The 10,244-nt window shown below is 52.0% G+C and overlaps 1 protein-coding gene across 14 annotated transcripts in view; it reads left to right on the forward strand.

Annotated features, from left to right (window-relative positions):
* Positions 1-10,244, forward strand: part of ATP2B3 (ATPase plasma membrane Ca2+ transporting 3) — a 495,057-nt gene that overhangs the window by 132,906 nt on the left and 351,907 nt on the right. The gene's annotated exons all lie outside the window — the stretch shown is intronic.

A 10,244-nucleotide genomic window follows, 5' to 3' on the forward strand; every position in this document is an offset into this window, starting at 1 on the left:
GTCTCTCGCAGCGCAGGATGGATCTGCCGCTACTCTGGTCTGGTCCAGACCAGAGCAGCGGCTGCGCACCCGAACTTCCGCCCGGCGCTGGAGCGAGACGGAGGTGAGTTCCGCCCGCCGCTGCCAGCACCGTCCCGGACAGACATTGGAGGGGACAGCGAGGGAGAGAGAGCACCTAAGGTGAGGGAAGGAGGGGGGATATGGCCCCCCTTCCCCACCGTCCGCACAGCTCTCTCTCTTCTCTGCGCTGCTCCCCTCAGGTCTCCGCAACAAAAAAAAACAAAAAAAAAAAAACCCCGAAGCTCAGCTGAGCGCCCTTGGGGACCCGGCGCCCCGGGGCACTTGTCCTACCCCGACCCCCCCTAGCTCCGCGCCTGGCTGAGGTGTCACTCTGTGAAAACACTGCTGGAGGCCAGGTCTATGTGTCAAATGGGGAGGGGAGCCACTTGATAGGATTGCCTCAGAAGGGGACACTTTTAAGGCTCATACACACGGGGTACGGCCGTCGCCGCAACCACGTGGCACGCGCGTGTTGCGGCGACGGTTCGTCCGTGTGTATGACGCGCGCGCCCCGTACCGTCGCCCGTCGGAGCTGTCGCCAGGCGATTGACATGTTCAATCGCCGGCTACAGCTGTCGCCGCAACATCGCCGGAACTGTCGCTAGTCCCGCATGTGTATGTGGACTAGCGTCAGCAACCCACACACAGCACACAGCGCTTCCGGTGGGGGGGAGGAACCTCGGCGACAGCTTCCGCCGCATCGCTAATCCCTCTGCTGCCGTGTGTATGCAGAGGGACTTGGCGACGAGCTGTCGCCGAACTGTCTCCGAACTGTCGCGCACACGCTCCCGTGTGCAGCGACAGCTACAATTGTCCCCCCGTGAGTACTTAGCTTTAGAAGGAGGAAGTAATGTAGTCTCTCAGCTAGAGATCAGTAAAGGGTTAAACGAAGTATGTATTTTAAATAAAATGCAATCTACTTACCTGTTCCTTCTTCCAGCCCCAGAGAGCTAGGTGTCTGTTGCCACAGCTCTGCTCCCAGCCGGTCTCCAAAGTAGTGTTGGGCGAACATCTAGATGTTCGGGTTCGGGCCGAACAGGCCGAACATGGCCGCGATGTTCGGGTGTTCGACCCGAACTCCGAACATAATGGAAGTCAATGGGGACCCGAACTTTTGTGGTTTGTAAAGCCTCCTTACATGCTACATACCCCAAATTTGCAGGGTATGTGCACCTTGGGAGTGGGTACAAGAGGAAAAAAAAATTAGCAAAAAGAGCTTATAGTTTTTGAGAAAATCGATTTTAAAGTTTCAAAGGGAAAACTGTCTTTTAAATGCGGGAAATGTCTGTTTTCTTTGCACAGGTAACATGTTTTTTGTCGGCATGCAGTCATAAATGTAATACATATAAGAGGTTCCAGGAAAAGGGACCGGTAACGCTAACCCAGCAGCAGCACACGTGATGGAACAGGAGGAGGGTGGCGCAGGAGGAGAAGAAGGCCACGCTTTGTGAGACACAACAACCCCGGCCTTGCATGAGGGCAAGAAGCGTGCGGATAGCAGGCTTTGTACCGCCATGCAGTCATAAATGTAATAAAGATAAGTGGTTCAATAAACAGGGACCACGCGGCAACGCTAACCCAGCAGCAGCAGACGTGATGGAACAGGAGCAGGCGCAGGAGGAGAAGGCCACGCTTTGTGAGACACAACAACCCAGGCCTTGCATGAGGGCAAGAAGCGTGCGGATAGCAGGCTTTGTACCGCCATGCAGTCATAAATGTAATAAAGATAAGTGGTTCAATAAACAGGGACCACGCGGCAACGCTAACCCAGCAGCAGCAGACGTGATGGAACAGGAGCAGGCGCAGGAGGAGAAGGCCACGCTTTGTGAGACACAACAACCCAGGCCTTGCATGAGGGCAAGAAGCGTGCGGATAGCAGGCTTTGTACGGCCATGCAGTCATAAATGTAATAAAGATAAGTGGTTCAATAAACAGGGACCACGCGGCAACGCTAACCCAGCAGCAGCAGACGTGATGGAACAGGAGGAGGCGCAGGAGGAGAAGGCCACGCTTTGTGAGACACAACAACCCAGGCCTTGCATGAGGGCAAGAAGCGTGCGGATAGCATGCTTTGTACCGCCATGCAGTCATAAATGTAATAAAGATAAGTGGTTCAATAAACAGGGACCACGCGGCAACGCTAACCCAGCAGCAGCAGACGTGATGGAACAGGAGCAGGCGCAGGAGGAGAAGGCCACGCTTTGTGAGACACAACAACCCAGGCCTTGCATGTGGACAAAAAGCGTGCGGATATAGCAGCAATGCTTTTTGCCGCCATGCAGTCATAAATGTAATACAGATGAGAGGTTCAATAAACAGGGCCCGGAAACGCAACACCATCCCAGATGTTCATTGGTCATGTTACTTGGTTGGGGTCCTGGAGTGTTGCGTAGTCATTTCCAATCCAGGATTGATTCATTTTAATTTGAGTCAGACGGTCTGCATTGTCTGTAGAGAGGCGGATACGCCGATCTGTGACGATGCCTCCGGCAGCACTGAAACAGCGTTCCGACATAACGCTGGCTGCCGGGCAAGCCAGCACCTCTATTGCGTACATTGCCAGTTCGTGCCAGGTGTCTAGCTTCGATACCCAATAGTTGAAGGGTGCAGATGGATGGTTCGACACAGCTACGCCATCTGACATGTAGTCCTTGACCATCTTCTCCAGGCGATCGGTGTTGGAGGTGGATCTGCACGCTTGCTGTTCAGTGGGCTGCGGCTGCATGGGTGTCAGAAAATTTTCCCACTCCAAGGACACTGCCGATACCATTCCCTTTTGGGTACTAGCTGCGGCTTGCGTTGTTTGCTGCCCTCCTGGTCGTCCTGGGTTTGCGGAAGTCAGTCTGTCTGCGTACAACTGGCTAGAGGAGGGGGAGGATGTCAATCTCCTCTCTAAAGTCTCCACAAGGGCCTGCTGGTATTCTTCCATTTTGACCTGTCTGACTCTTTCTTCAAGCAGTTTTGGAACATTGTGTTTGTACCGTGGATCCAGAAGGGTATAAACCCAGTAATTGGTGTTGTCCAGAATGCGCACAATGCGTGGGTCACGTTCAATGCAGTCTAGCATGAATTGAGCCATGTGTGCCAGAGTCCTACCAGAATCCTCATCATCCTCTTGTGAGCGTTGTGATAGTTGTTGTGATGCATCATAGTCGTCACCTTCCTCCTGGTCTGCTTCTGCTGACCATTCGCGTTGAATTGTGGAAGTCCAACGTGCACCGCTCTGGCCCTCGTCAGTGGTGGCATGAAATTCCTGCTCCAACTCCAGCTGTTCCTCCTCCTCTTCTTCGTCATAGCTGCTGGGGCCAGCGTTCCCTGAGGCGGATGGCCTGATGTTGGTACCATCACGCTGATCGTTTTCTCCTTCAGATTCCCCCAGTTGCATCATGACAGCTGTTTCCTTGATTTTTAACATCGACCTCTTCAGTAAACACAGCAGTGGTATGGTAATGCTGACTGAAGAGTTGTCACTGCTCACAAGCAACGTGGATTGCTTAAAATTTTGGAGGACTTGGCAGAGGTCCAACATGTTGGCCCAATCGGATCCACAGAAGCTTGGCAGCTGGCCGGATGCGCCTCGGTACTGCGCCGTCATGTACTGGACCACTGCACTCTTCTGCTCGCAAAAGCGGGCTAGCATGTGCAGCGTAGAATTCCAGCGCGTAGGGACATCACACAGCAAGCGATGGTGGGGGAGATTGAAGCGCTCCTGCATCTTGGCGAGTGCCCCCGAAGCAGTACTGGAATTTCTACAATGTTTGGACACTCGACGCACCTTCAACAGCAGATCGGGCACGCCTGGGTATGTCCTCAGGAACCGCTGAACTACTAGGTTCATCACGTGCGCCAGGCAAGGGATGTGTGTCAGCTTAGCCAACCTTAAAGCGCGAATGAGATTACTCCCATTATCACACACAACCATGCCCGGTTTCAGGTCCAGCGGTGCCAGCCACAAATCCGTCTGTTCCTTTATTCCCCTCCAAATTTCCTCCCCTGTGTGCTGCTTATCCCCAAGGCAGATTAGCTTCAGCAACGCTTGCTGACGCATGCCAACAGCTGTGCTGCACTGCTTCCACGATCCTACTGCTGCTGGGTTAGCGTTTCCGGATGAGGTACAGCTTTGAGATGCGTTGGAGGAGAAGGAGTCAGAGAGGTAGGTGCTGCTGTTATCCAGTGGGAGGGACGGCGGTGCAGCTGTTTGTGGCGTGGGCAACACCCGTGCCGTAGCAGGTGAGGAATCGCTGCCAGGCTCCACAAGGTTCACCCAGTGCGCGGTAAGGGAGATGTATCGACCCTGGCCGAACGCACTCGTCCAGGTGTCAGTGGTGAGGTGAACCTTGCAGGCAACGGCATTCTTCAAGCTTCGGGTTATTTTGCTGACCACGTGCTCATGCAACTCAGGCACTGCAGAGCGTGCAAAGTGGTAGCGGCTGGGAACCACGTAACGTGGGATGGCCACTGACATCATGCCCTTGAAGCTGTTTGTCTCCACCAATCGATATGGCAGCATTTCGCAGGCCAGAAGCTTGGCTATGCTGGCTGTTACTGCCACGGCCCGGGGGTCATTTGCTGGCAATTTCCTCTTGCGCTCAAACATCTCCGACACAGACAACTGAACCGTAGCGCTGCACACGGAAGGGCTGTTGGTTGTTGTGTTTGATGAACACTGGGAGACCTCAAGAGCACTACTCCGGAAAGTGACAGTGTCAGCGTCGTCTGATGTTTGTGAATGTTGTGAACCACGCAATGGCTGGGCTACTGCTGCTGCTGAGGCGGGTCTGGTGAACCCAAGGGAGGCAGTGTTGTTTCTGGTACCCTGTCCTGACGCGTTTGCCCAAAGAGTGGGATGTTTGGATAGCATGTGACGGCTCATGCTGGTGGTGGAGAGGTTGTTAATATTTTTCCCCCTGCTCAGGCGGGTCTTGCACACCTTGCAAATCGCCATGGTAACATCCTCAGTGCAGTCTTCAAAGAAAGCCCAGACTTTGGAGCACCTGCCTCCTTGCTGGCGATTTCTGTTTGCTCCTCTTTTGCCTCTCACTTGAACTTCCACGCTTGTGGTGCCTGAAATTGCGCGCCGCCTACCTTGTGGCACAAGGCGAACTCGTGCAGCAGTGTGTTCTTCAACAGACTCATCTGTGCTGCTGCTACGACGGCGATGTTCTCGTTCACAAACAAAATCTGGGTCTCTGTCCACATTGTCCATACCCTCCTCTTCCATCTCCTCAAACTCGTCATATGTCATTGTGGGCCACCGCCGTGGAGTAGAGCTCCCCACAACAACCTCTGCGCAGCACACTCCAACGTCGTCTTCCAGATCTTGTCGGCCGACCTCCTGCAATTGCAACCCCTCCTGCCCAAATTGCTCTGGGATTTGGGTTTCCGAGTCCTCTTCGGACTCGCCTCGTATTTCAGTGCGCGGTACATTTCCCACAGTTAACGGTTGTGAATCCAGGCACAACATTTCTGGCTGTTCCTCCATTGACCTTTGAAAGGTGGAAGTTTGTTGGGCTGGGAATAGCTCCTGCGAATACCCCATTGTGTCCTGAGGTAATTCATCGGACTGGTTATCTGGCAGTTGTGTGCGTGGTGTCGCTGCCGGTTGTGTCAGCTTTGTGCCCACTGGCTCCTTGTAACTGGCTGAGGACTCGGACCTCGTGCGTGATGTGCTGGTGCTGCTTAACCCACTGCTGGACGCTTGAGAGGTCATCCAAGTAATTATCTGGTCCTGTTCTTTTGGATTTGTGAGGGTTGTTGTCCTGGACAACATGGGTGGTATTGAGTGGGTTTTCTTGGGTGCTCCCCTGTGGCCTGTACGTGAACCGTCAGGGGAAACACCTCTTCCCTTGCCCCTCCCTCTTTCACCGGATTTCTTCCTCATTTCACTTATCCTTACAGTACACGCTGACTGGCAGCAGTACAGTGGCAGTACAGAAATGCTATACAGTACCACTATTCCCAGCAGCGACACAGAGCACAATGCTATACAGTGACGGGTGAGCGGTGTACCACTATTCCCAGCAGACACAGAACAGTGAACAGAATGCTATATAGTGTGGCTGAGCGAGCGGTGTACCACTATTCCCAGCAGACACAGAACAGTGAACAGAATGCTATATAGTGTGGCTGAACGAGCGGTGTACTACTGTTCCCAGCAGACACAGAACAGTACACAGAATGCTATATAGTGTGGCTGAACGTACACAGAATGCTATATAGTGTGGCTGAACGAGCGGTGTACTACTGTTCCCAGCAGACACAGAACAGTACACAGAATGCTATATAGTGTGGCTGAACGAGCGGTGTACTACTGTTCCCAGCAGACACAGAACAGTGAACAGAATGCTATATAGTGTGGCTGAGCGAGCGGTGTACCACTATTCCCAGCAGACACAGAACAGTGAACAGAATGCTATATAGTGTGGCTGAGCGAGCGGTGTACCACTATTCCCAGCAGACACAGAACAGTAAACAGAATGCTATATAGTGTGGCTGAGCGAGCGGTGTACCACTATTCCCAGCAGACACAGAACAGTGAACAGAATGCTATATAGTGTGGCTGAGCGAGCGGTGTACCACTATTCCCAGCAGACACAGAACAGTGAACAGAATGCTATATAGTGTGGCTGAGCGAGCGGTGTACCACTATTCCCAGCAGACACAGAACAGTGAACAGAATGCTATATAGTGTGGCTGAGCGAGCGGTGTACCACTATTCCCAGCAGACACAGAACAGTGAACAGAATGCTATATAGTGTGGCTGAGCGAGCGGTGTACTACTGTTCCCAGCAGACACAGAACAGTACACAGAATGCTATATAGTGTGGCTGAACGAGCGGTGTACTACTGTTCCCAGCAGACACAGAACAGTACACAGAATGCTATATAGTGTGGCTGAACGAGCGGTGTACCACTATTCCAAGCAGACACAGAACAGTGAACAGAATGCTATATAGTGTGGCTGAGCGAGCGGTGTACCACTATTCCCAGCAGACACAGAGTGGCAGTAAACAGAATGCTATATAGTGTGGCTGAGCGAGGTACACAGAGTGGCAGTAAACAGAATGCTATATAGTGTGGCTGTGCAAGCGGTGTACTACTATTCCCAGCAGACACAGAGTGGCAGTAAACAGAATGCTATATAGTGTGGCTGAGCGAGGTACACAGAGTGGCAGTAAACAGAATGCTGAGCGAGCGGTGTACTACTATTCCCAGCAGCGACACACAATGACTGGGGGGGACCCTGGCTAGCGTGGCTGGAGCGCGAACTACCCTGCCTGCCTACCCAAAGCTAAACCCACAGACAAATGGCGGAGATATGACGTGGTTCGGGTATTTATTTACCCGAACCACGTGACAGTTCGGCCAATCAGAGCGCGTTCGGGTCCGAACCACGTGACCCGTTCGGCCAATCACAGCGCTAGCCGAACGTTCGGGGAACGTTCGGCCATGCGCTCTTAGTTCGGCCATATGGCCGAACGGTTTGGCCGAGCACCGTCAGGTGTTCGGCCGAACTCGAACATCACCCGAACAGGGTGATGTTCTGCAGAACCCGAACAGTGGCGAACACTGTTCGCCCAACACTACTCCAAAGGTACCCTCGGTTGCAGATGCCAACCCAGCGATGTTGGTATCTTCTGCACCTGCGGGATCACGCTCACGTAGCCGGGAGTGTTCTGTGCAGGCGCAGAAGTACTGCACCTGCACACAAATCTCCCGGCTACGTGATCGCGAGCAGCCGCACACTGGCGCAGAAAATAACGACCTTACCAGGTCGGCATCTGCAACAGTGGGGACCTTTGGAGACCAGCTGGGAGCGGAACTGTAGCAAGGGACTCATAGCTTTCCGGGGCTGGAGGAAGCAACAGGTAAGTACATCGCATTTTCCACATTTTCGCGAATGCCTGCTATTTCTTTTAGCGATATCTTAGTCCTAAACATATCCTCAAATTGTCTGTGTGTGAGGGGAGCTGTACATATTCTTACTGCACCTCCCGTGGGCCGGTGTCTGCCTCCGTTTGCCTATTTTCCTCCCCATTCTAAGGGTCCTGTTGGAGCCCTTAAACCCAGACATACTACGCTGTGCATGCACAGTATGTCCATTTGGGCGCCTTGTGACCGCACTTGCTGGGAACCTCCAAGTGCTTTACATGCGCACTGTCACACCAAGATGTACCCGTCAGACAAACTGCACATGCACAGCATAGTATGTTAGGGGCACAGGGTGCCGACCAGGACTCTGAACGGGAGGATAACGGGCAAACGGACGCAGACGCTTGGACACGGGAAACACAGTAAGCACATGCATACCCCCCCCCCCCCTCCACACACACACACGGGGCGCCAATTTGATGATACGTTTAGGAGTAAGGTATCCTTTGAAGACTGATGAGGCTCCTATTATAATAAGTGTCACCTGTATGGATTGAGCTCAGTCCTTAGTGTGACATCGCTTGGGTATACCTGAACAGTGTGCTGTTTCTATGTGAGGAGGCAGGCAGGGGCGTAGCAATAGGGGGTGCAGAGGTAGCGACCGCATCGGGCCCTTGGGCCAGAGGGGCCCCGAAGGGCCCTCCCTCAACTGCAGTATTAGCTCTCTATTGGTCCTGTGCTCATAATAATCACTTCTATAGATACTTTGAATAGTGGTAATCATTAACAGGCTGTTCCCCATCCCCTTCTTGCACCTCTGACACTGTAGTTGCCATTGGCAGGGATTGCTATGTATAGAGTGCTTGGGGGTAATCAGTAACAAGCTGTTCCCCACCCCCTTCTTGCACCTCTGACACTGTAGTTGTCATTGGCAGGGATTGCTATGTATAGAGTGCTTGGGGGGTAATCAGTAACAAGCTGTTCCCCATCCCCTTCTTGCTCCTCTGACACTGTAGTTGCCATTGGCGGGGATTGCTATGTATAGAGTGCTTGGGGGTAATCAGTAACATGCTGCTCCCATCCCCTTCTTGCACCTCTGACACTGTAGCTGCCATTGGCAGGGATTGCTATGTATAGAGTGCTTGGGGGTAATCAGTAACAAGCTGTTCCCCACCCCCTTCTTGCACCTCTGACACTGTAGTTGCCATTGGCAGGGATTGCTATGTATAGAGTGCTTGGGGGTAATCAGTAACAAGCTGTTCCCCACCCCCTTCTTGCACCTCTGACACTGTAGTTGCCATTGACAGGTTTTGGTGCGCCGTATCAATTGTTATGTATAGAGTGCTTGGGGGGCCCCATTGTAAAACTTGCACCGGGGCCCACAGCTCCTTAGCTACGCCACGGGAGGCAGGACACAGCTGCTTCCCACTAGCAGACTAATTGCCACCGAATTTGGATCAACTCACAGACCATCCATATTGCCTACCTCCACCTTCCTATCAATAGAATCTACCCATCACTAAAATCTACTCACTAGTATCTGCCTGTAATTAGAAACTGTATGTTATCTGTATTAATTCCTTGTGATTTGTATTATCTGCTTGTTGTTGGTAATAGCATACATTTGGTAAATTCTGCATGTCATTGGCAATATCTGCATATTGTTAGTATTCTCTAATTGCCTTTGGTAATATCTACATTAGCCTGCGTAAGAAAAGGGGGCGTGAGTTAGGGGTGTGGCCTGTGCTGATAGGCGGGGCTTAGGGCGCCAGAACTTCTGTGCCTATAGGCTCCTGAGCTGTAAATCCGGCCCTGGTGAAACCCCTCCCACAGTGTGATGTCATGACAAACGACCTGACAGTTTGCTGTCTGTGAACCTTGTGAACCTTGTTGCATTGTGGGAAATAACGGCTTTTTTTTTTGAACTGCCAAGCAAGCCATATCTCCTCTGTGCATAGAACTTTCAGTAATGAACATTCCGTACAGATCACCTGGCAGGACTAAAGATGTCGCCACCTGTCGTAATTTCCAAAATGTAAATCAGGAAGGGAAAAGATTCTACAATGGGCAAACATTGACTAATCTATAATGAATATTGTAACAAATTAGCAATTGTATTCATTATGTCATTTTCTCTACAGTTCCTCTTTACCAGGGATGAGCAGAAACTACGCCAGTGCGAATTTACGCATCGTAGTTCGCATCTACGCATCGTAGTTCATAGGCGAAGTTTCAAACCTACGCTTACGAATTTACGCGTAACGAAGTACCGCTACGCGTAGCTTACGCCCACTATGCGTAGTTAACATGTG

The sequence above is a fragment of the Hyperolius riggenbachi genome, chromosome 8 (assembly GCF_040937935.1).
Source record: "Hyperolius riggenbachi isolate aHypRig1 chromosome 8, aHypRig1.pri, whole genome shotgun sequence".
Lineage (NCBI taxonomy): Eukaryota > Metazoa > Chordata > Amphibia > Anura > Hyperoliidae > Hyperolius > Hyperolius riggenbachi.